The following is a 27329-nucleotide window of genomic DNA, read 5'->3' as shown; positions in this document are numbered from 1 at the left end:
TGGTTGTGGGGTCTGCGGGTGGGGGGGCTTATCAGAATCTGATCTCCTCCACCCATGTGAATAAGTATGGGGTACATGATACCTCTACTCATTCACAAAAAAAAAGTGTAGTGTAAAAAATGACAGAAGACAGTCTCTGGCAAGTCCTTTAATTAATAACAAAAATGTGAAAAATGTCCCCCGAAGTGGATCCAACGTCAATCACAATGCCTGCCGTCACCACCCATCCAAAAAATAAAAAAAACCGCTCCGCTCTTGATGCTGGCTCCGGGATGACAGTTCTTAAACACTGTGATAACGTCACAAGGGGGTGGGGTCACCCCGTTCCCTTGTGGCATCATCATGCGCTGTGATTGGCCAAAGCAATGCACCTGACCTGTGGTCAGGTGCATTGCTTTGGCCAATCGCAGTGCACTGTCAGGGAGCAGTGAATTGTGGGGCGTGGAGGGCGAACAGCCCGCCGAACACCTTTACCATTTGTGTGTTCATTGATCATACAAACACCCAATGTTCCAGTCAAACTTATGTTCAAATCGAACATAAAGCCCTACGCTAGTAATAAGATAAAGAGTAGGTATATTTATATAGTCTTACATATACTACTGGCCCTCTAAAAGCAACCATAATGCTGATTCGGCCCATAATAATATCGAGTTTGACACCCCTAATCTACATTACTGCAGGGCCCATAGATGTAAGGATGCCAAGGCACAGTCCATTGTCATAATGTAGGGGAACACCATTTGCTGTGGGAGCAGAGGATCATGTAAGTAACAGTGCTTTTCTGGTGCCCTGGACAGAATAGAGCAGTTAACTCACTTACAGTATGGGTGCAGCCCCATTGCAAGGGGCTGTTTCCTAGACTAGTTTTCCTAGAGTGGGGTTTTAAGGTATGATAGATCTCTACAGGTATCTTCTCTGTATATGCCTACTCTTTATCACTCCTCCTCTCTACAATAGTCAGGCCCATTTGCAGCTCCATTCTTGTTCTCAGATGAAGCAGGTAGATTGTTCTGTATGTCTCACACTCTTGGTACTCATCAGTCAGCCACATCTCCTCAGTACAGAGCCTTTCTATTGTGCATTCTTGTATAAATTGAATTATATAAATAAGAAATAAAAAACAGCCAACGTTTTCAATAAAGTAGTATGGTCAGGGTAAAGACCTTAAAAACGTTCTAAACCTCTGAAATGAAAAACGAACATAGCCTATCCTTCTATAGTGTGTACTTGCCTCAATCCAAAACACCAAGTGTGATTTCTGTCTGCTCTGTCATTTCTCTGCTGTCTGCAAGGATCACTTATGACAGTCTATGCCAACAACTAGAAATCCCCGGAGAGGGAACCACTTCCCTCCAAACAGGTGATTGACAGCCTCAGTTGTGCTTGTAACCAAATGAAACTGTGTAGAGGGGTGTGTGTCCATTCTCTTCACTCAGGGGTCAGATTACACACTGACTGTATGCTATGCTGACACACTGACAGTCTATGCTGTATGCTGTGCAGTGTGCAGTCAGATACCCACCCCTGCTTTCTGGAGCTAATGAATGCTGTGCAAAATGTGTGGTTTAGAAGACTGTAGAGGAAAGAAGGTCAGATAAACAGGTACAACTTATGTAGCAGGATTGTTTAATCTCCATGTATTACCTGAAGCCAGTCACTTCAGTTTGTATATGTAAGGGTTTACAAGCACTCTCTCTCTCTGTCCTTATTATAGTCCAGTAAAAAAAAAAGAAGATACCTTTGCAGTGTGCGAATCCTACTCTCTCTGCTGGGAGTCCTTACTGTGGAACTATACTCACACAAGTACCCTCACTGACCGTTTACAGTACATCTTCTGCCAGCCTTCATTCAGGTTCTGATCCTGGTCAAGCTGACATGACATCACTTCAGCGCATGCACTGGAGTTCATTTATCTCAGTAGATGCTGAAATTGTACTTGAATTGGAGCTACAATTCATCCAATAATCTTAAAGAGAGTCATGAGTTACTAGGGGCCCCAGTAGGAGAATAACTAATCTTAAAGAGGAGCTTGGACGAAATTATGGAAACGCCAAGCAAAAGAACAAAATTATTACATAATATGGCCTTGGACCGCCTTTGGCATCCAAGATGACCTTAATTCTTCTGGAAATTGACAAATATAAGTCTTGAGTTGTGGATAATGCAATCTGATACCACATTTCATGCAAAAATTGTTCCAGTTCTCGCAGAGATGCTGGAGGTGAAAACAAGTGCGTTCTCCATAATTCACCATAGTGGCTCTATGATATTGAGGTCCAGTGACCGCAGCACCCAGGGAAGGTCTGAGACATCATCTGTATGTTTGTCAAACCATAAATAGACAACACCAGCTGTGTGAACCAGAGCATTATTGTCTTGGTAAACAGCGCTCTTGTCAGGAAACAATGTCTGCATCATGGGTGCACATGGTCGACCAAAATGTGTATCTAGTAGCTGACAGTGACTCTACCTTTTAAGGTGATGATGGGGCCTGCAGAATACCAAAATATGGCTGCCCAAACCATGATTGCACCACCACCATGCTTTACTGTTGGCACAAGACAGTCCTAGTCATAAGCTTGGGATAGTATGGGTCACACGTAAACATGTTGGGAACAGTGTGAAGCTTGAGTAATGAGACCATATTACACTCTTCCATTGATCAATAGTCCACAATTTATTGGTGTTGCACCACTCTCTCCTCTTCTGAGCAATAAACTATAACTAAAGGCAAAACTATTTATACATTTTAGATTGAGTGGAGAGAGGTTAGAACATCTGTCAGTTTTTATTGCTGTCTGTGTCCCCAAATAAGGAGATTCACCCTCTCTATTTGTCCTGTTTACTGTTATCATTGAAAGTGAAAGAAAGAGAAAACCTCAAATTTGGGTTGCCCCCAGAAAAGTAATAGAGTGTAAAATCTTTCAATGGGAACACTAGTTTTGGTAACCTGGGGGTCCCCAAGGAATTCCCTTAATTTGCAGGGATTTCCTGTCACTTCCTGTTTGGCTATGGGACAGAAAGTGAAGGAAAATCTCTGCAATGTGACACAGATGGCAAAAAAAAACCTGACAGGGGTTTCAACCCTCCCTTTCTCTATTGAAAATGGAAAAAAAAAGTGTTGCCTAGTGTTCTCCTTTAATATCAGCCACTAGTGATTTAGCAATTGCAGCTTGCTCATGAATGTTTTGCTAATGGAGTTTCCCCTGTACAGTTTTTGTGGACATGGGCTTTGGAAGCCTGAAACTGAGCTCTGCAGTCACTTTTGCAGGCGGGTCACAATCCTGCACAATGAACTTTTGTCTCTTTCGGTCAGTTGACCGTGTCTACTGTGCTTATGCTTATCAGAGGATGTTTTCCAGGAAACAGTAGATGCCTTCATAATCTTTGATACTGTACCTCACGACATGGCAAATAAATTGGCAACTTCAGTCACAGAGGCACCAGCTAAGCGGGCACCAACAATTTACCCTCTTTGAAGCTCAGTAGGCTCTGCACGACTCTGTATTCATAGCAGCGCACGCAGTGAATGATGAAAGTTTGGCTTTCTACCTGTTAGCTAGGGGTCTTATCACACAATGAAAGGAAAAGAATGCTACATCACTTTTGCTTTTGTAGCAGGGCCATTACTGTTTTCCTTTTAAAGAACTGTTTCCCTTTTAAGACTGCACGTTGTCAGAAAGGGTTTGATTGGCTCAGCTCCCAGCAGTGCTGGAGTGTTTGTGGGAGTTGCAGTTTCATCACAGAGGCAGACAATGTAACTTTATACTGCACAGGACTACGGGACCAGGATGCTTTGCAAGGAGGAGGGAGAGGAGAGCCACGTGTGCCTTTGCAGGGGACATGTGGGAGCTAGTCTGCAGCCCCTACTGTTGAAGTACACTGACACTGTTTCCAGAACAGCAGAGGTTGCTAAGGACAATGGTTATCTACAGCAGCTGAAGTCAGCAGCAACTGTGATCATTGGTACCAGTCCCCTGTGACGGCAGTTACCGACAGCAACGACATCTCCCACCACAAAGCGAGAGGTCAGAGTGTTGGAAATCGCAGAGGAGGCGTGTGACCATCCCAGGTGAGGCACCTCAGAGATTGTGCAGCACTGACAATTGACAACAGAAAACAAGAGAGCCCCATTCATCATCCCTTCAAGGAGTTAACCCCTGGAGACTGTTCTTCTTGGATGTGGTGAACAACTGCTAACCAGTGACATGTCGGTACTTAAGAGCGCTCCACCGATTCACTAACACAGGCCTGTGCAACGCATAGACTCACACAGAGTTACAATCCCACAGTATACAAGTGAATTTGGGACTGAGCCTAAAGAGATGTCAGTTTAGCTGGGGACATATTGCTGCTGTAGTTGCAGGGGGTTAATTCTGATCTATAGCTATACTGGTATATACATATATACATGAATATTGTGTTTATTGATGTTATTGTGTCAATTATAGAAGGTTTGTGTATTCAGTGCATTTAACTGCTATTTTCCAAGTTAATTTGCAGTCTATTTGCAGATTTTTACCTGTCCTATTAAACCTGTTATAAAACTTCCCACAAGGTGTACAGGTGTGCTGTGGATCCAATATATATATGGTTCATCACTGAAGTAAGGACAGAAGTGCCCATTAATTCCAGCGGCTCCTTCGGGGGTGAGCGCTACACTTTCAACGCGAAACATAGCAAATCATCTACAAATCATGTAGTGTTTCCATATTTTGGTCCACACTCTGGATTGCTGTCTTGGTTTCCATTATTAGTATCTATTTAAATTAATAATTATTACTGAAAAAGTTTTTGCCATATTCAGGAGAGGAGTGCTCAAATATAATCAACCCTGGTGTCAAATATGCTAGGTCAGCCACTGTACAGCATTATTGCAATAAAGAAGTATAAGGCCTCATTCATATGGATGATTAGGCTGCTGCATTCAGATGATGATCTTCTGGACATAGCAGCCCTCTATGGCCGCATACATATTGGTTGATTAGCTGCAGCTAGTTTGTATGTGTCAAGAGCCAGCAACCCTGGACATAAGCTGTCTTCATCCAGGGCTGGTGTGAGGCCCCTATTGCATGTAATCATATGAGCAGTTACATGCAGAGGTGGTGCTGGTCATTCAGTTGTACAGGGTGCAAATCTAGCCTTGTGGCTGTTGGCAGTGACTGTTTGCACATTATATGTGCATAAGGTTGAGGTTTCTCTACTGCACATTCTTGCTGGTGGAGAAGATAATCACCATTTCAATGAGCCCTTAATGGGCCCTTTTTACTGATTACTATGCAATCTACTGTGGAAAGGTTTGCATAAAAGCAGAGCAAAGTAATGGGTTCATTTTAACGCCCACTGCCTAGCTGCACCTTTCGCTCCCCTGCTGCTCCATTCAGCCAGCAGTAATAATGAAAGGAAGCTTATGAAGGGCATCCCCATGTGACAGTGCTGCTATGTGAAGTAGGTCATGTGTTCTTCCATAACTCCAAGTAGAGAGGAGGGAAGAGACCATAAAAAAAGCACATTTAATTAACTACCAAACCTATTGCTGAACACCAATCTCTGAACCATGTCTCGCCAACAACTTACCAGGACACCTCCACCCCCCAAAAATAAGAGAGACCCAGGAGCCAATCAGGATTTTCTCGTTGAAAAGGGAGGTAATAGAGGATGGAACTTAGTTCCAGGGTTAAACCAATGCTGAGCAGGTTAAACCTTTAAGTTGACCACACACTAGTAGATTGTTGAATGAACTTTCGTATACACAGAACATTCAGTGACTTGATGAATGCTGTTTGAAAATACTTCAAAATAGTTTGTGTTTAACCTTTAATTTTTGAATAAATGGACTTTCCCAAACAAAAACCACATTGTCAGGAATGGACTCAGCACTGGTGGTGGGACTCACCTGCCGTGTGGGCTGCAGTACCAGGGCTGAGCAGCGGGTGCTCTCAGCAGCCAGAAGCTCATTCCTGCAGTCAGCCAACACCTGGGGCTGATTGCAGGAGGTGTATTTAAGGAATGACCAGGCCTGTGATCAGGGCCTTGGTGTATGTTTCCCATGAGCCCCTGTACCTGGTATCCTGTGTTCCATCCTCATTTCTGACCCTGCTTTGATCCTGACCTCTGCTGACCGTCTCCTGTTGAACCCCTGGCTTGCCTGACCATCCTTCTGCCTGATCCTCGGTACCGCGCTGCCCGCTACCTGCTGAACCTGGCTTGTGACCCCGACCATTCTCTGCTTGCTCCTCCTGTACCACGCTGCCCGCACGATACCAACCCGGCCTGTCTGACTACTTTTACTTCACCCGATGATCCATCCATCCCACACGGATCACCTTTAGTAAGTCTGCCTGCCTCTTCCCATCAGACTCCGTTCCTGCACTCCCCTGCCAGTACTCTCTACCACAGCCGGACGCACTCAGGGGTCGCGACCTGGTTCCAGTCTGCACCAAGTCCATCCCCACCATCAGGAGCCCTGGTGAATAGCAGGTTGGGACTTAGACCCCGCGCCCTCAGGAAATCCATTCTGTGGGCCGCTAGAGACACTGCCAGGCGGCACCTGACAGTACCTTACGGCCTGCCTGACCATTCCACCTCTCCAGCCTGACTACGCCTGTGTTCCTGAAGCCTGCTACTTCCCTGTGTCAGTCCACACATTTCTGGTCATACCCGGATCCCTAACACACATACACTGCTAGAAATGTGTTCATGCAAGAAAGACTAATCCCTCATGCTCTTTCACTAAACTGAAAACTACAAATTTTGAACAGAATTCTACTAGTGTATGGTCAGTATATGGCCTTGATTAGAAACCAAGTTAAGTCAGCATCAGAAGGTAACACAGAGGTCTTCTCTTGCTAGCTTAGTAAACTTAGAAAATGCAGCCTGTGCTGTCTGCTCTTACGCAGGGATTTTCCCTAAAATCATTTAAAACTGCTGATAGATTTGCATTAAAATAAATCATAGTGAAAGAAATACCAATGCTGCTGTTGTTGACTTTTCTGTTGCCTGGCTACAGAACTGTCTGAGACTAAACCAGAGCAGTTATGTACATCAGGAAAGTCAAAGTGAAGTACAAACTCTGCATACATGTTCCAAATCAGTGACTTAGAATGTACAGATGTCTATTGATCAGAATGACAGCCAGGGAACTAGAATTTTCACAAAGAAAGGTCGGCATTGGCAATCCATAGGTTTCCTTTAATTGGTCAGTTGGTTCTCAGCAAACATGCCTCCTTGCAGAACGTGTGTTCACAAAAAACAGTCAGAATTCAATAGTGACTCACAAAGTCCTCTAACACTTGTATGCCAGTCTTCTGACTTTGATTACATGTCTATGTTGTAGAATGAGAGTTCTGGTTTAAGGGCCCACTTACCTCTGTGCATGAGTTAATGATAGATGTCAACGAGCAATAAAACAAGTTATGTAGTGCTTAAGGCAGCTACTTATTAGAATTGACTGCCTAGCACACCAAAATGCACACAAAAGTGCCTCCACTGTTGTTTAGCAAGGGAACACGCCACAATGCATGGCATTTGTTTCAACAAAGGTGCTTTTGGGTGTCATTCAGGCTGAATGGATCCGCACTGCATCAATGCACATAACGTGGGCTGCCACATGTTACATGCTACTTATCAGAGCCTAATATATGTAAAATGGTGGTTTTTTTGTACCCGGAAGCTCCTGTTCAAGCCTTGTTTTGTATATCAATATTTAGCACTTTGGGGATTGTTGCATCCGCAAGTATTATACTACACTTATGTTTGTTTTTCTTACTTTAGGCCAATGCATCCCAAAGAGGTCCAACCTAATTGATCCTTAAAGCCCAACTCTAACAAAAACTCTTTTCATTTTGGACAAAAAAAAGATAAGGAATCAAGCCTCTTTCAACTTTCTATGGCTTTCTGTGTCCCTTTGGGCAGATTTACCCTCACTTCCTGTTAGGACACAGAGAGAAACAAAAAACACATTATTTTTAAGGGTTAGAACATCACTCATTCGTGTTCATATGTTCTGCTTTTTCTTTCTGAATAAAAGCCAATTATTTAAAAAAAAAAAAAAAAAAAAGAACATCAAACAATGTTGTTGTTCCTGCCTGCGCCTTTCTGTTTCAGGGACAAAAGCTCCCCCCACCTCTTGTATACATGTGACACGGGGACAGGAAGTGATGAGAAATCCCTCCAGTGACAGAAATAGAAACATGAAAAACATGCTAAAATTTTAAAAAATGTAGCTGGAGTAAAGCTTTATTAAATGTAATTGTATATTTTATGCTTTTTCCTTACTGTAAGCTAAACTGAACTAATTATTAATCATGTTCCCTTCTCAAATTTTAAATATATATCTTTAAAGGTGCCGAATAAAAGAAACTGTGAAGTAACTTCAATGCAAATGACAAGCTGTAAACTCTTGAGTTTGGAAACTGAGGTGTGAACGGTAGGTGAGAGTTTTTCTCTGTACCTTATATTTTATTTTTTTCCAGGTTCATAGATGTCTATAGATTTATCGGAACTTTATCACCAGTACTCAACCGAATGGTTATGACCTAATATGGGGTGCTACAAACTATTTTCAAAGTCTCCAAACACAGACATATGACACAAATGTGATCCATTTACAGAATTGTAGTGCAGAAACTACTGTAAGACACTGCAGAAATCACTTTCACTTAAGTATACTGCCATTGTTGACTAACTGGTAGTGGAAAACAGTTTCCATATAAAAAACAGTATAGTCCATACTTACTAATTCCAGTCCCCTGGACACTTCAACCCCCCTGCCCATGGCCCACACATATCATGCTAGTCTGAATCATTATTATTATACAGGATTTTTTAGCACCAACAGTTTGCACAGTGCTTTTCAACATGAGGGCAGACAGGCAGACAGTACAGTTATAATACAATTCAATACAGGAGGAATCAGAGGGCCCTGCTCTTTAGAACTTACAAGCTAAAAGGGAGGGTCAAGTGATACAAAAGGTAATAACTGTTTGGGATGAACTGATGGAGAAAACAAAGTACAACTGTTAGGTGGGGGCAGGATAGGCTTCTCTGAAGAGATGGGTTTTCAGGGATCGTAAGAAACAGTCAGAAAGACTAGGGTAGGGAATTCCATAGGATGGGAGAGGCTCGGGAAAAGTCCTTGAGGCAAGCATGGGAAGAAGTGACAAGGAAGATAGAAAGCAGGAGGTCTTGGGAGGAACAAAAAGAACAGTTTGGTTGGGCTCATCCAGGAGGTCATAAAAGAACCCAGAACAACATTTAAAGAACTGTAGACCTCACTTGCCTCAAGTTCCAAGGCGAAAACCACTGCTGACCAAAAAGAACAGAAAGTCTCATCTCACATTTGCTAAAAACATCTTGATTATCCCTAAGACTTTTGGGCAAATATTTTGTGAACTGATGAGACAAAAGTTGAAAAGTTACATCTATAGAACCATCCTATATTAACCTCTTAATGACAAGCTACCGCAGTTTTACTGCGGCAGAGTGGCCCCAATGCTCCAGATGATGTACATGTACTTGATGTGGCATTTCTGGGTAGGGGGCACGTGCAACCACCACCCCTTCTATGCTGTCATTTGCTACAGCACAAGCCAATCAGCTGGTCCCAACCAATGATTTATGGCTGGGAAATGCTGATAGACTTTATGAATGACAGTATAGAGCCTTGTGTTTACCAACAACACAGGACAATGAATGGAGAGCAGAGATGTGGCTCTTTTTTAAACCCTGCAAAGTAGGGAGATAAAACAGTCACATCTAGATGTAAAAGCAGCACATATTACACATTATTAGGTACACAGTTAACCATTTGATTGCCCCTAGATGTTAACCCCTTTTCAGCCAGTGTCATAAGTACAGTGACAGTGTATAGTATCAGCACTGATCACTGTATTAGTGTCACTGGAGATGTCAGTCTCATTTAGTCAGTTCCCACAGTGTCTGTTGGTGTCAGATAGCCCACTGTACTATCATAGTCCCACTAAAAGTCACTGATCACTGCCGTTACTAGTATAAAAAAAACAAAACAATTCCAGTACATATACCATGATTTGTAGACGATATAACTTACATAAACCAATCAATATACATTTATTGGGATTTTTTTTTTACCAAAGACATGTAGCAGAATATGGCGTAAATTTATGAAGAAATTAGATTTTTTTTTTAAATTGTAAATGTTTTACTTTTTTCAACATTTTCAGTCTTTCTTTCATTTTTATAATAAAAAATTAAAAACCCAGTGGTGATCAAATACCACTTAAAGAAAGCTCTATTTGTGTGAAAAAATTATATAAATTTCATGCAGGTACAATGTTGCATGACTGCACAATTGTCACTTTAAGTAGTGCAGCAATAAATGCCGTAGTCATGAAAGGGGTAAAATCTTCCAGAGATGAAGTGCTTAACCACTTGACCTCCAGAGGATTTACCCCGCTTAATGACCAGGCCTGTTTTTGCTACTCGGCGCTGCACTAATTCAACTGATAGTTGCGCAGTCATGCAATGCTGCACCCACAGCTGGGCGGCATGTGGTTAAATAGGTTCCAAGCCTGCTTCTGACACATGCCTCAACCCTAGAAACCAACAGGACCCCATATAGGTGTATGTGTAATTCGTGGACTGAATTTCAACCATTAAGACATGCCTGCAATTAAAACACATCATTGTTTTTGAATTATATTGCTGTGTTATCACATTTCTTGACTGGTGATGTCCCTGCAAAGGAAATTTGAATTGTTGTACCCAAACCTGGCAAAATGGGAGTTGTGAATTTGTGACTACATGGAAAGATCAGATCAAAAGCAAAACTGTATTTAAATTACCAGTTTGAGCTAGAAAAACCCTGGGGGCATTCTCCTACCTGCTACCTTATTTGCCTACACACAGACCTTAGATGAAGCAGTGCCACTCAGTATTGGCCTCCTCTTGAATTCATTTCTGTGGAACTAAAGGTAGTCACCAGGGGCGAACTGACCATTTGGAAACTCAGGCACTGCCCGAGGGCCCGGGGTCAGTAGGGGGCCCCATGAGATGCCCCTGGTACCTTTTTCATAGGCTTTTTTGAGTTTGGGCAAGGATACAGGGGCCCCATGATCCCCTATTGCCCGGGGGCCCCATGAGCTGTCAGTCCGCGCGTGGTAGTCACCTTATCCTTTTAAATCCAAACCCATATTAATTAAACAGATTCTGAGGGTAATTTAATGCAGATAAGGCAGTAAGTGAGTGTATTATTGTTTATTTATTATTAACCTTTGTAAATAATATATGTTTGGTTTTAAAGGGATGAGGTGGGAACACTAGTGGCACCTGTTGTCAGGCCTGCATACTGCTATAAAAATTAGTGGTAGAAAATTGAATCTAAATACTGCCCAACTCAATGGAGAGCTGGGCATTGGAAACAGATTCATTCTGCTTGTGAGGTCCATGTGGGGATATACAAGTTAGGAGGGGTATGGGACAGGAAATAAAGGAAAGGCTCCCTATTGTTTAAGGAAAAAATAACAGGGGTATTAGACCATTCCTACTTTTTTAGTACTTGGATTTATGGATATTTTTTGTCAAAGAGACATTTTAAATATACATTTACCATCCAATGCTCCTATGTAACTATTACTACATTTTATCAAATACACTTTCGTGGGGTTGACTTACGATTGCTGAAGCTAAAAAAAAAAAATGTGCTGAAGTATAACTGTTATCTATAGCAATCAAACAACATTGTCTCATTTTGCAGATAATAAAACACAAAGCCTGGTTGGTATAAGTAAGGCTTCATTTGAATATCTCGCTGCCCCGAATAACATCACATTTAGGTATACCTTCCTCTCTCTGTATTTTGCAATTATTTTCTAGAAAAATGCTAAATGCATGCTGTCTGCTTATAATTTTTGAATATGCAGACCAACAAGCCAGAGAAAGAAGGTATAGGTTCATGTTTCTTATTCTAAAATAAGGACCCATTTCACACCAGCAGACACATGATTTGGTCTGTATAAGGCACTCCCATTGGTTATGTAGGGGTAATGCAATAAGCTGTTACAATGCATCCAACTTTTTACCTTTTCTATATTTTTCTAACTATACTGAAATGTCACAAAATTACATTTCATTCAACTTTATTCACTGCAGTGCATAGCAAAGTGGTGTGATGTATCACAGCATGCTGCATACAAATACAACCAAGATAACAAAAAGAATAAAACAAAGCAAGAGAAAAATTACCACTTTGTAAATGCTGAAGTTTAGTAATGCCCCCTCCATATCTGCTGCCCTAGGCACAGGCCCACAACTGCCATTGTGGTAAATACAGCCCTGGGCATGAGGACAGCTCATAGTCTAGTTTCATTTTTTTTTTTGCACCAATCTTCATAAATCAGCCATTCTGCCTGGACAACTTGGCTCCTACTGCCAAGACAGACAGCAATGCACTTCCCCTTATTAAGCCTTCAGGGCTCAATTATTTCTGTCTATCAAGAAGAGTTATAACCAACTTCCAAATAATACACACTTTCTCAAATATTACCAGTCATCTTAGCAGCTAAACCAGCTTGAACTGAAAAATCACCATAGATCCTAAAGAGTAACAATGTAGGTTATACTATCATAGTTTTGGCACAAATTTGGTAGAACATGCCCAAGCTAACAAGCTTATAAGTAATTAAATATATCCATTTCTCTGATCACTGGCTTAAGTGTAATGTGTTGCCTCACAGGTCTCAAGTAATGCTCTGCTGATTTCAATCATTCTGCTTGTCTTGTGTCCCTTGCTGGTGTTTTATGCAATGACACAATGCTTTAATGATTGCATATAATGATGTCTGTTGTACTTCACCTAATGGGGCAACGCTCCATTGGTTGCCCTGTAATCACATATAGCTCAGCAAGTGTATTCACTTAAAGAAAAAGTATAGTGTATTTTTAGTGAATACATATTTGATATCATTAATGGTGTTTTTACATTAAACAAATTTTGTGATCTTCAGCTATTTTACAAGCCTGCTCTTGCATATTCTTGCTATAAAGCCTGTGTTATATATTTGTAGTAAATATAGAGATTTGGAAAGGAATTATTACCATAACAGCTCTCTCCATTAACAGTTCTTGCCCTCTTAACAGAAGTTGTGCTAAGACACCTCATAAGGAGAGTGTTGTTTTTCTTGAATTGACTGGCTCATAGATGTACCTCATAAGAAGGAGCAGTAAAGCACAACCATTGTGTAGCACTGCAAAGAAAAATAAGCTGTTCTTTTTGCAAAGGAATGAAGTGAAGTTCATCTGACTTCCATCATCCAATCAAAAATGCAGTTGTTTTTCTTTTATTTCCCTTGCACATGATTAGGTATTTTTTGTAAAGTGAATTTTCATTAAATTCACTAAGCTAAGGGAAAATTATTTTCCATTGCAAACTGAACATAAATGAACAGTAAAAACATATAGTTAAGATTATTTTAATATAACTGGTCTCCTTTTCATGTTAATGACAAAATGGGAATGATTTACTAAAGTCAAATTGGCTGTTCACTTTGCAAGAGAATTGTCTCTTAGCTTGGTGAATGTCATGAAAAGTCACTTTGCAATGAACACTCAACAGCATACAAGTATGATTAAAAAATAAGCAGTATGTTTGCTTGCAGATGATTGTATGATGGAAATCAACAGAACTTCACCTCCTTCACTGTGCTAAGAGATATTTCCCATCAGCACAATGGGCTGTATTATTCGCTAATGAATGGTATTCTAGGTTTCCGTATGTTTGTGTGGTGGTATGGGGTATGGGGCATTGTGTGCCTCTCTACTGATTCAAATGTATGTTTTTGGTGTATTAACCAATTTTTTTTTCATGTACCATTCTATCTTGTAATGTAGAGAACTCATGGTGAGCAGGGTGCAGCAGACATTGGCACCAGCTTATCAGAAGGTGAAACAGTAGCAAGTAGGACAAGGTTTTCTAACTTGCATAATCAACTGTTCCTCCTGAGCAATGTCATTCAACAGTCTCAAAGAAAAACTGTAAAGCTTGCCATACATGGATCAAAGTGATGGTAGTGACCGGCTGAATTTTGATCCGGCCGTGTTCTATTGATCAACTTGTGTACAACCACCTTGTTGTGCTTTTCCTGAACAATCAGTGCCGCTGGCTATAGCTGACAACACTGATCATTGTATTCAGCTCTCAGAATATAATAGCACAGGAGGATTCCTTCTTCCACATTGAATGTGTGAAGGGGGCAAATCAGATAATTTTTTCAGATCAACCCGCTGGTTGAATGAAAAAAAAAAAGAATCATATATGGTCAGTCTTAGATTGCCTAGATCACCGATATGGGTAGCTTAAGTCCCATCATGCCCTCACTGACCCCCAAGGCTGTAAATATGTTTTGCATAATGTTAAAGGTGCTTTTCTCCCAAATCTAGTTTTTCAGTATCTTATACTTCTGGGATTTCAGTAGCATGTCTAAATGTTGTAGATCAGGTTCAACCACACTGGTGTAACCATGGTCTTGCTGAAAGGAGGGACTCAATAGCCTTCATAATGTCAGATGAGCATAAAGTCCATCAGGGAAAGTAAAAGCCACATCAGCTGGTGCAACTTGGGAAACCACGAAAATTATCACCCTTGTGTATGATAATAGAATAACTTTCAACCTGAATTATTATTACAACAGGCTGTTGGGGGCACATGTACACAAAAGCTGTTTCCTACAACAAGTACTCATTCAGGGTTAAAAGGTGGAGTTAGACTTCTTAAAACAAATTAAGTGTCAGGTGCCATTTCAATAATGTGTGCTGACATGAAGGCTTGGTCCTTCTGTGTTGTGTAGTTCATCTCCACAAGAGAGAGAAACTCCACTTTAAGTAGGATCTATAAGTTGCTGAGATCTCACTGACAGAGGTCCCTAGAAACAGAAGGTGAATGTTGATCTTAAATTTTACATTCAACATTACTAATAGTTTTGAGTGCACATTAAGCTTTGTATTAATGAGAACATTTTTACATTTAATGTCATTCTTTTTTTAATATTTAAATTGAATTGGCAATGTCAATGTTTATCTAATTCTCTAATAAAGTGCTAAAATTTATTTTGTAATATAATTTTATAATGTGCTGCTAATTATAATCTAAATACATGTGTATATCCTTAATTGACACATGGAATTACAAATGTATAAAACATGAACACATGTATCTTAGCTGCCATTAATTACTAGAGGTGCTTTGCTCCTCCCCAAGTTTGTCTGTGCACATTACACGCATCAAATATTCCATATGTCCCAGTTTTCTCAGGCTAGACCAATGCATTTCCACCGGAGGAGTTTAACTATTATGATTCAAATTTACCATTGCATAAAATTGAATCTTCTTGTAAAATAATATTTATATTTTATCTAAGTAATTAGAGTGCTAGATGTGAAGGTATACCTTCCAACAATATTGTTGACATTTTATTGGCTTCTGTAGTGTATGCAGTTTGCACACCATTGCCATTGTACTTTATTACTAAACACACTGATAGCTCAGATTTCTGCACTGGTGAGGCTTGTAGGGTTTGCAGGGTAGGATCTAAGAAAAAAAGATCTAAGAAAAAAAAGGGTTTTCATTTTACCCCAATAAATACATGTACATTTTTTCATTTAAGAATACAAATAAGAAATTCACCAAATTTTGTTACCCTTTCATTACTTCCCTTTCATGTTTTACTTATTCTTTTTATATTTAATTATTTGCTCAACCATGTGTTATCGACTTTGCAGATTTTAAAAAATACCATCCAATAACAAAGTATTTTTTTTTTACCGATGAAGGCTTTGGAAGAGGTCAATAACAAAGTCAATAAAGTATACCAGTTGAAAAGGCATAGTGGCACCCAAAATACTGACCTTCTATACTAAATAATATGTTCATTTTTGTACCTGCCCCCTGCCTACCCAACACTATTGGCTTTAAAAAACTATATGTAGACAAACTGATTGCCTTAATAAAAATAACCTTCCTTGGCCCCAAGCCATGTGTAATGTCACTGTTAGAGATGAGCGAATCGAACTTGGCGAAGTGGAATTCGTTTCGAATATTAGGAAAAATTCGATTCGCACCGAATCCGAATATTAGCAAACTTCGGATGCGCGAATCAAATTTTTCCCGATCGGCCGATTTTCATCCCTTCTACAGCCGGCAAAAAGTGTCCCTGCAGAGAGCTCCGCTATTTCTGACAGTTCTCTGACAGTTCCTTCACATTTACAGCGGTTGAAACATTGTATCTGTTTCCATTTAGGATACAGATGTTTTTATTCGGAAACAAATAGATACAATGTTTCAACCGCTGTAAATGTGAAGGAACTGTCAGAGAACTGTCAGAAATAGCGGAGCTCACTGCAGAAACACTTTTTGCTGTACTGGAATTCTTCTTCTTTTCATTCTTCTTCTTCTTTTCATTCTTCTTCTTCTTCTTCTTTTCATTCTTCTTCTTCTTTTCATTCTTCTTTTCATTCTTCTTCTTCTTCTTTTCATTCTTCTTCTTCTTCTTTTCATTCTTCTTTTCATTCTTCTCATTCTTCTTTTCATTCTTCTTTTCATTCTTCTTCTCATTCTTCTTTTCATTCTTCTTCTTCTTCTTTTCATTCTTCTTCTTCTTTTCATTCTTCTTCTTCTTCTTTTCATTCTTCTTTTCATTCTTCTTCTTCTTCTTTTCATTCTTCTTTTCATTCTTCTCATTCTTCTTTTCATTCTTCTTTTCATTCTTCTTCTCATTCTTCTTTTCATTCTTCTTCTTCTTCTTTTCATTCTTCTTCTTTTCATTCTTCTTTTCATTCTTCTTCTTCTTCTTTTTATTCTTCTTCTTCTTCTTCTTTTCATTCTTCTTTTCATTCTTTTATTCTTCTTTTCATTCTTCTTCTCATTCTTCTTTTCATTCTTCTTCTTTTCATTCTTCTTCTTCTTCTTCTTCTTTTCATTCTTCTTTTCATTCTTCTTCTTCTTCTTTTCATTCTTCTTCTTCTTCTTTTCATTCTTCTTTTCATTCTTCTCATTCTTCTTTTCATTCTTCTTTTCATTCTTCTTCTCATTCTTCTTTTCATTCTTCTTCTTCTTCTTTTCATTCTTCTTCTTCTTCTTTTCATTCTTCTTTTCATTCTTCTTCTTCTTCTTTTCATTCTTCTTCCTCTTCTTTTCATTCTTCTTTTCATTCTTTTCATTCTTCTTTTCATTCTTCTTCTTCTTCTTTTCATTCTTCTTCTTCTTCTTTTCATTCTTCTTTTCATTCTTCTTCTTCTTCTTTTCATTCTTCTTCTTCTTCTTCTTCTTCTTCTTCGTCGTGCCCCGTGACTGCTCAAATGAGTGAAGTGTGCGGTGATTCTAAGATCGACGGCACTCATCTGCATGTCATACTGACTGACAGTATTATTTCTCTTTCCCAGCAGACTCCAAGGGCATTTAAATTAAAGGTACAGTGTTCTGCACTAATATAAAGGCTCTCTGAAGCCTAGAAACCCTTTTAATAAGTTAAATTCGCAGCGAATAAATTCGCATCGAATCGAATTTCTCCCGCAAATTCGGCGAATCAGCCGAATCGAATTTTTGAATAATTCGCTCATCTCTAGTCACTGTGCCTCACCACTGCCTCCTGGGATAGTTTAGTGCTAGAGATCCTGTGAGAATGCACGCTTGCAATGGGCTTGAGAGCTTTCCCTAGGGATTTTTTAGCTCCTAGCTCTGTGGGAAAGCACAGTGACATTACTAGGACCTCACAAAAGCATTGAAGGCCAAGGTGTACAATCTTTTTGCAGCCAATCTGATTGTTTACAAATATTTTTAAAAAGCTATATGTGTTGGGGAGGGAGGGGGTTTGCCAAAAAAGTGGACCTTACATTTAATATGGGAGGTCCACTTTAAGTACTGAGCTTTAACTGTATCAGAAATAATACGTAGCCTAGTTTTCTCTTGTGAATAACAGTTTATGGCTAATTGAGGTTGCCCAAGCTTTCATAAAAATAATCCAGCAGCCCTCCTAGATGTAAATACTGGTGCTTACCACTATGTGGGTTCCACTATTCTCCCAATGTCAGGCAGCATATCTACTGGATTTGTGCATTTTAAGTGTATTGCACAGTACCACAGTCAAACACTTTTCTGAAGCTGAGAAAGGTCTATATGACTGAAACATTTAGGGTCCATGCACACTGGCCTAAAAAACACTGCTTCTAGAGGAGTTTAGCATTTTGCCTGTAGAAGCAGCTCAATGTTATTGTTTGTGTCCATGCACATAAGAATGTTTAGAGGCATATTTTAAGCTCAGAGTTTAGAGGCAGGAAAAAAACCTTCTGTTTTGCATTTTCCGGAGCAGCTTTCTGGCAGAAAAATATCTGAATGCTCCTAAACTCTCCTAAAAGAGCCTAATCTCACCTAAACTCCTGTACCAAAATGCTCTATATGAGTGTTTTTAAGCCCATTGTGCATGGACCCTTAAATCATTGTGCCATGTAAACCAATATTAGAAATAGTGGATCCTATGGTCTGGTGGGTCAGCCACATATTCTTCAAGATTCACAGTAAAATGCATATATTTGACTTATACATGCACCTATTGGATAGTTTGGTATACTACCTGCACTGAATCCACAAAAAACTACATAGCAAACCCAGAGGTTGCTTTAATGGCTACCATCCCCTTGCCTATTTCTACAATGTCAAACATTTGATGCCATTAATACTTCCTCTATGGATTGAGTTATAAAACACAAAGAGAGAGATTCACTAAAACCGGAGCACAGAATCTGGCACAGCTGTGTATAGTGAGAAGCTGATTGGTTTCTGAGAACAGCTGCACCATATTCTCTGGGCTTCAGTTTTAGTAAATCTCCCCATTACATTCACCTAAATACTGTTGTTTTATTGGTAAATTGTCTGAAAATCTACCATTGCAAACTAAACTTCATGATCCTTGAATAGAATGTTCCCTTGAGATCGCAGAAGAATCCTCTGAGGGCAGTATGACAAGATATATACCATCATCATCAAAGACTAACTCCAGGAAAAATATTTTTTCTTTCGTTATGGAAAGGGTAGGGAAGGGTTAAAATTTTTATCTGTGATCTCACTTTGGAGGGGTCACTCCCTCACTTCCTGTCCCAGTGGCCCCATTTGAGGAAATGGGAGTGTGACCACCACAGGAACAGAAGTACTTCACACTACTAAAAATGTTTTTTTTCTTTTTGTCTGTCTCTCTGTTGAAAGCTCCCCTCTAAGGATCATACTATAATGCATCATGCATCAATAAAAACTCTAACCGTTCTCCACTTTATCCAAACAAAATAAAAAAGTTTTAGTTGGAGATGGGCTTTAATATTGCCCAGTCACCAATAGCCCAAAATTCCTTCTTTGCTATCCATAATCTATTTTTTATCTACACAGGAAAAAAAAGTCTACAATTGATTTTAATAGTGTTTATTTGGTGAATATAAACCTATTTGTCCAGATATGAAAGTCCCTTGAGAATCTATGCAATGGAATCTATTGTATATTGACTGTTTTTCTAAGCATTTACAGAGGATTATGCTACACAGCAGAAGTCAGTGCTGAAATACTCTATATATTTTTATGACATCTTAATTACTTAATGCTAGTTTCTTAACATTCTCTTTAAGTCAAATGACAAGAGAGTTCTCTTGGTCTGCCTAAAGAACAAATCCAGTTGGTGAACAATCAAAAAGATACATTAATCTATAGCCTTGATTCATCCCTGGGTGGGTTGCTTTGGCAACCACCCCTGATCCCTTTAAAATATTTTTTTTTATAAATGCATTTCAAGAGCTATACCCAGCATGAGCCCAGGTTAAGAGCACGCAGGAGCAGGAAGAAAGACCTCAGCTCACTGCTTTGCTATTATTACAGTGGGATGATGGATGAGGGTGGGGGCACAGTTTTCAAAGCAACACAGAAAATTGTTACCTGTGTGGAAGAGCGGAAATGAAAATTTCTTCTTTACGTGAAGTGTTCTATTTTGCTATGAAATATCGACATGTAAGCTACTTCTTAACCCTCCCAAGGCCAGAAATAAAAAATAAATTTGAAATTATCCAGCCTTAATTGTAAAATTAGATAATCATAAGTGCTAATATGCAATTAACTTAATTTTCTATATTAATAAAAAGTAACTCTGTTGAGCTTGTAATCAATATGCTTCTCTCTTTTTTCTAAGGTGTACTGTGAAAAATTAATGCTTGAATCTGATTGGTTGTTAGGAGTAATATAGTTAATTTTACAGGGACGGTGAGGCTGAATTAAAGAGGAAAAAACACAAGAGCAGGGATAAACTGCAAGGGAATATTTGAAATGTGTGCCCATGTGTGCCCATATGTGAGTGAGTGTTCTTATTTGCAAACACTATCTGACCGAATGCTGATGTTCAATGGGTATGAATCTGGTTAGTTGCATGCTTAAAGATCCAAATAATGCTGCTGGTATACCTTCTGTTCCTACGAGGTGCATCAAAAAAGGTGCACACAAAACAATTTTTAAAAACAAATTAAAATGTAATAAAAGCAAAAAAAACATACATTCACCAAGTCAAAGGCAATGTGTAAAAATCCTTTTTGGTAAGCCGTTGTATGGAAAATTAAAGTGGAATTCCAGGCTTATTGCTACCTTGCTTAAACCTGCTCTAATCCCTCTTCTAAATCATATTCTAGCTATCCTTTGAAAGAAAGATACTTATATTTACCTATTCCGAGGGTGCTTTGGTCCAGTCAAGTGATCGGTTCTCAGCAGCAGCTTTAGAGTAGAGAAGGAACAGCCGACAACAGAGCTCCCATAGTAACCCTATGGGTGACACCAACAACCAGGCATCTCAACCATTGTCGGCACTTTCTCCTCTCCCCTTAAGCCAGCCGCTGGGGAGATCACATTACCAGATTGGAGCACCCTCAGAATAGATAAGTATAAGCGTCTTTCTCTCACAGTATTGTTAAAAAAAATATTTAAAAGGGGGGTAGGACCAGGTTTAAGCATAATTAACAATAAGATTGGAATTCAACTTTAAGTGAAAGTACAATTATTTACCATATAATACTAGAAGGAAGACTTTCTTGTGCTTCATCCAAAAATGCAAGAATTTAACAGATAAAAGCTGGAAAACCATAACCAGCTTATCTCAATGTAGGACTATACCAGCACAGCATAAGAGATGATAGCAAAATGTCATAAAAAATTATTTTTATTATACAAAGCTATATAAAACATGTTAACACCACAGAAACACTCCCTATACATTCTGGGGGAAAAAACACTCCTCATCAACACTGAATAGCTCTGGAAACTGGCTCACTCACATGTACAAAGTGGGATGGGAAGAGCGTCGATGACGTCATCATGCAACATGCTTTCCAACTTCCTGCATGTGCATTGCGCACAAACACGGCCATGTCATCTCTGTGACAACCCTCGCAAGAATACAGGGGGAACAAGCCAATTGAGACAAAGCATGAATGCACTTCTTAGTGCCAGAACAGAGGGGTGTGGAACACATATGCTTGCCATGAAACCACAAACCAGGCTATACCACCAGAGACCAGACAAGGCGAAAGCATGTTACAATTTATAAATCATTAGACTCTATGTATCTTCAATATAGAATACAAATCAGTATATACTGTTCTCACCCTTAAATAGAAATATTTAAATGCACAGAAAGTATATATATGTATATAAGGACGAAAAAAAGGGAAACAAAGGAAAAAGGAAAAACAAAGAAAGAAAAGGGAGAAAAAAAGAGGAGAAAACATAGGAGGACAATACTGGACAAGGTAAAGTATACCAAACATAGCTCTGGCTAAGCAAAAGAGATATCAGAGATCTATAATTTCAATAGAACTACAATAAATGAGCCTATATTATGGTAAATAGCCCCTTTAGGAAAGGTTTGAAGCTTAAAGAGTCGTTCAAGACCGGTGGAGAGGTGGCTTTGAGATTGAATATCCATCTGGCTTCACGCTGCAGGATAATTTTATACATATAGTTACATAGTTAGTCTGGTTGAAAAAAGACAAAAGTCCATCCAGTTCAACCATAGAAAAAAAAGTTATAATCCTATACCCACAGTTGATCCAGAGGAAGGCAAAGAAAACCCATCCAATTTGCTCCTGCTGGGAAAACAATTCCTTCCTGATCTCCCGAGGGGCAATCGGATATTCCCTGGATCAACTTTACCTACAAATGTTAGTATCCAGTTATATTCTGTATATCCAAGAAACAATCCAGGCCTTTTTTTGAAGCAATCCACTAAGCTGGCCAGAACCAACTCTTGAGGGAGTCTATTCCACATTTTCACAGCTCTCACTGTGAAGAACCCTTTCCGTGTTTGTAGATTAAATTTCTTTTCCTTCAGACGTAAAGAGTGCCCCCAACGTTTCCAAGTACCATGAACCAAGGACTGTGAAGGCCCCCATGATTTATCAGCAATTTGGCTGGTACTATAAAATACTGTATTCCAAGCATGGAATTTTGTACCCTGACTAATGGTTTGAATTTTGTGCATGCCCATAAAGATTCACAAAATATACAGTTCATTAATGTTTTTTAACAATTTTATTGGATATAAAGCTCTTTATTGTAAAAGAGGGACAGCATGCAATAAAACGAACGTACCTGCCTGTTTATAGTCTCCTACTTTCTCCTGAAACTACACTGAGTTGTACATATGTAGCTCAGTGTACATTCTTGACACACCTTGGCTCCAGAATAAATGAATGCCGTTGTGCATGTGTAGAAATTAAGTCATTCTGGCCTGGCAAATCAAGACGGCTGAGGTTCCTAAACCCAAAAGAAGCCAAGGAGAAGATCTTGTCACTGGTGAGGGAGCAAGTAGGTGAATATTTTCAGACTATAGTTGTGCTTTACATTTTTTTTAATCTCATTTAATTACGTCCAGGTGTACTTGACACAGTTTTATTACAATATAGAGCGTGCCTTTAATAATTCCTTATGCAGGCCCAAATACACTGGGAGATGTTATTTTTGGATAGATCACAGCAAACCACCTTTATGAATAAATTTTGGAAATACTTCCTATAAACTTATCATTATTATTATAAACAAATGATGAATTCCAGCAGCACAAATTTTGATTATGAGTGTAGTATTGTTGAGTGATGGTTATGCACATAAACATTACATGTTAAACATTACACTTTCTCTTAATGTTGAGTTATCCAAATTGTGACATCCTGGAAAACACTAATGATAAGTTTTGATATTTTTTTCTCTAAACAGTGATGTGGGACTGTGTTTGTGTCTTTTCCCAACCTGTAAAAAAGTATAATGTGACAGATATTATTGATGAAACAGTACTAGAGTAGTTCTGTTTGTCAAGTGATCACTGATATGACAACGATCATCTGACATTCAACCCATATGTTCTTCTCTCAGCTCATCACTCCAATTATCACTTTTACTAATGAATCGAGCAAGAAAGTAATAACAGTGGAGACTAGGTGTGACCTTTACTGATCAACAATATCAAGAGTCTTTGCACATATTTCACCAGGACAATCCCACCTTCTGGTGCTAACTGGTCAACCAGCTCAGTTAAGCAGACTCATTTTGAGGACTAGCTCAGCCTTTGGGTTCTCAAACAATTGTGAACTGGTGAGGAACACGAAGACTAGACAATATCATTTAACCCCAGGGGACAATCACAGAATAATTGGCCAGTGTTTTAGAACTTGCACCCTGCACATATGACCTAAATGTTCATGAAACACAGAAGCTCTCTGAGTTATTGCCATACCATGCCTGTACGTCTTGTGTTACTGACCCTTTTAATAGGGCAAGTCACTGTGGTGTTGTTGCACAAATGATCATGTTACTGCTCATCCCTATGAGCATTCTGCTATATGTGGGGGTTGCCTAGCAACCAGATATAACTCCCCATGAGTCTTTCCTTGTTACTTTATGAGAAAAAGCCAATAAAGCACAAAATAATTCTCATAGACATTGAGGTATATCAGGTCTTGTACTATTCAACAAAATGAAAAGTCACTTTGCGATTGTGGTAAATAGGAAATTATTGTTGGAGTAAAAATCTTATTACAGCACATGTGCATGTGGAATATTCACCATAATGTGCCCTCAAGCTCCTATTGCTATAAGCGTGGGAGCCATGTGATTATAAATATGGTTATGCTGCTTGAGAGTCTGAGGTACATCAAGGTATAGATCTAGCCAGAGCCATTTTTTTCATTTTGTTTTTTGCACATGTTAAAATGCCTATGTAAGCCCGAATATGACCTAATCTCCCAAACATACATTTTGTGAAAGCAGAGATCCTGTAAAATAAAAAGGTGGCAGGTGAATTTCTTTAATGTCTATAAATCCATTTTTTCAATAATATTATACACCTAAACTACTTTTAGTGCACACAAACACAATAAAATACCATTTTTTTTAGTAAAATATTAAAGATGAAGTTACTTCAAGTAAATAGATACTAAATATGTCAAGCCTCAAAATTTGTATTGCCTGTGAACAGTGAAAAATTATGGTATCCAAAATTGTCCATAGATAATGATTTAAAGGCCTTTACAGCCCATCATATAGAGTTATCAGTAAATGATGGCCCTGGAATTATTACTCTCACTTTGGAATGTGCGCTGACTTCTATTATGTGTAACACAATTGCCGTTGTTGTACCCGTGCACACCCAATGTTTCTGTCATCTACTTGAAGTGGTTCTAAAGGCTGAAGGTTTTTTTACCTTTATGCATTCTCTGCTTTAAGGGTAAAAACCTTCAGTATGCTGCTCTGTCCCCTAATACTTACCTGAGCCCGATCCAGATCCAGCAATGTACAAGAGAGCAAAAGCTCTCTTGGCTCTCTCACTCATTTGTTCCTGCTGCTGTCAATCACAGCCAGTGAGGGGGGAGCAAGGTGGGCTGAGCCATGTTCTGTGCATCTATGGACACACGTGGGACCGAGCACTCACAGGTGCCCTAATAGCAAATGGCTTTTCTGGGGGCACTAGGTGGGGAGAAAGAATCAGGAGTGCCAGCGGGAACCCAAGAAGAAGAAGATTGGGGCTGCTCTGTGCATAACCATTGCACAGAGCAGGTAAGTATAACATGTTTGTTATTTTAAAAATAATGAAAAAAAAGTTGAACAACCACTTTGAAACAGGACACATAAGTCACTGGTGTACGTTATTATATTTTGTGAACAATATTTGATAACAATGGCTCAGAAGTGTTTGATAGGTTGAATAACAATGGCTCAGAAGTGTTTGATAGGTTGAAAAATAAAACTCTAAACTGTCATATTTTTCCCATGCATGTGATTATTATTAGGAAATTAAAACCTAATTCCAAAAAATCGTAGAAGCTATGTGTGTGTATGTGTGTGTGTGGGTGTGTGTGGGGGTTAAATATTAGGGCACATATTCTTTTCATACTCTCCAACCCAAGCTGTACTCAAATATCTTCTATCCTATGTCCAGGGATGATCTTAAACAGTTCTTCCAAATTAACAAAATATGGAATCTATTAAGAAGGTTCACAGGAACCAGTATGACATTTTAGCACCTGTGCAAAAATGAGAAAGTATTAAATTGTCTATGTTGTCTGTTTGTCAGTAGAAAGCTTAGCTTGCAGTCAAATGCTTTCAGGTACAAAATTAAAATTACTATTGGAAAGTTTTGGAAGATAAATATATATGTAAATGTTACAACTAAATGCATTACATATACACAGATAATTTTTAAAGTGTGCCATTCCTATTATGCAGTGATATAATTTATTAAAAAAAAAAGAATAATGTTAATTTAAAGAAAACTGTTCTTGCTCTGATAAGAATAAAAATTATTTGAATTTAAACATATTCATTAGAACGGTGACCAGCAGGGGCACTGTTCTTCTAGAATCTAAAATCTGCTTTACTCTTTACTGCTTTATGTTTATAAATTATTATATTGCAAACTTTGATTCCCACTGAACAATGTATTATGTCCTGAAGTGTCTATTTCAAGTTTATGTGCAACAGTTTAGTTATATCCGCTCTAACTTCTTCAGTGAAATTGATATTTTTTTCTATTCTAGTTTCTAGCCAATAATATATATATAGTTAAAATGTTTTTGGATCTTACTATAACATACATTGATATTGTACTTGAAATGCTATTCAAAACCACTGAGCTATACACCCAGCACAATATTTCTTCACATTCTTTTATTGGTTTGCAGAGCTTGTTTTGTTTTATCCAAATATAACAGCCTGACAATAACTAGAACTAGTTCTTCACATTCAGCTGAGCTTATTTAGTAATGCTGAAGATGTTTTGCAGCCTATCCAAGCCACTTCTTCATTTCTAATGAATTTCAAGAATATACCCCAACATTTATGTCCACAAAGGTAGCATAGACACCTTTGCCCAATCTCTATGTATCAAGCCATGTGTTGATTGTCAAAGGACAAGACGGGAGGTGTGAAAGTTATGTAACTACCCTGTTCTAGTTAAGTAAATCCATCAGGAAGACTGCATACGCATGTGTTAAGCTGGGCATAGACAGGATGAAATTCTGTTCAACAAGAACCGTACAAATTTCAATCTATCTATCAGCAGGCTGGTTGTACTGAAATCGATCCATCGATCGACATCAGTACAACCAACCTGTCAAGGTTTTTTCATTTAATCACTGCCAGCAGCCATAGCAAATGGCAGTGATCATTTTATACTAATGGCTGGGAAACCTCCCGCTATCAGAATACAAAAGCTCCGCAGGAGGGATTCCCCCATCAACACTGAATGTGTTGGTGGGAGAATCAAGCCATTTTCTTTCCTGCAACCAACAAAAATTGCTTATGTATGGCCTGCTTTAATCCTTTGATTTACTTCACTGAAGGTGTGAATTGCTGTCACATCATCATGGTAGAGATGTTAAAATGGCATTATATCTAAAAGAAAACTGGTGCTCAAACCCCCTTTGTTCAGTGATGGTTATTACAGTTTTGGCAAATTCTACAGGTCAAGACTCAGCATTTCCTGCACTTTAGGCAAATGGATGTTCCTTCTAAGACAATGAATAGAGAGAGATTGTAAAAATAAAATTTCATACTGTTTTTATAAAAAATCTCTTTTGAATTGTTGAAATTTATCATACAAGTAAATTGTGCCGTTGAAGTCACACCAAAAAAAGAGGACTCCCCCCCCCCCCCCTCTAAGACAATGAGGCGCACTTTTTGGATAGAGAGGTCAACTAGTTCACAAGAGGTGTGAAAGAGGTCATCTATGGCAAACTGGAACAGCCATCTCTGAAGAAACAGCTTAGATAAGTCATGATATGTCTTC

General features: G+C 38.9%; 1 protein-coding gene across 7 annotated transcripts in view; it reads left to right on the top strand.

Annotated features, from left to right (window-relative positions):
* Positions 1-27329, top strand: part of MEF2C (myocyte enhancer factor 2C) — a 354593-nt gene that overhangs the window by 51724 nt on the left and 275540 nt on the right. For 5 of the 7 annotated variants that reach the window (XM_089679647.1, XM_089679644.1, XM_089679645.1 and 2 more), the window contains exon 2: positions 8348-8431. The exons of 1 other annotated variant lie outside the window; for it this stretch is intronic. The gene's annotated coding sequence lies outside the window, so the exon portion shown is untranslated. Of the gene's footprint in view, positions 1-8347; positions 8436-27329 lie in introns of all 7 variants that reach the window. One more of the 7 variants, XM_089679641.1, reaches the window with a different exon arrangement.

Source organism: Staurois parvus, unplaced genomic scaffold (genome assembly GCF_062004578.1).
Source record: "Staurois parvus isolate SC_StPar_1 unplaced genomic scaffold, SC_StPar_1.0 ptg000229l, whole genome shotgun sequence".
NCBI lineage: Eukaryota > Metazoa > Chordata > Amphibia > Anura > Ranidae > Staurois > Staurois parvus.
The sequence above is the reverse complement of the archived record's forward strand: the minus strand, read 5'-3'. Positions and strand labels throughout refer to the sequence as shown.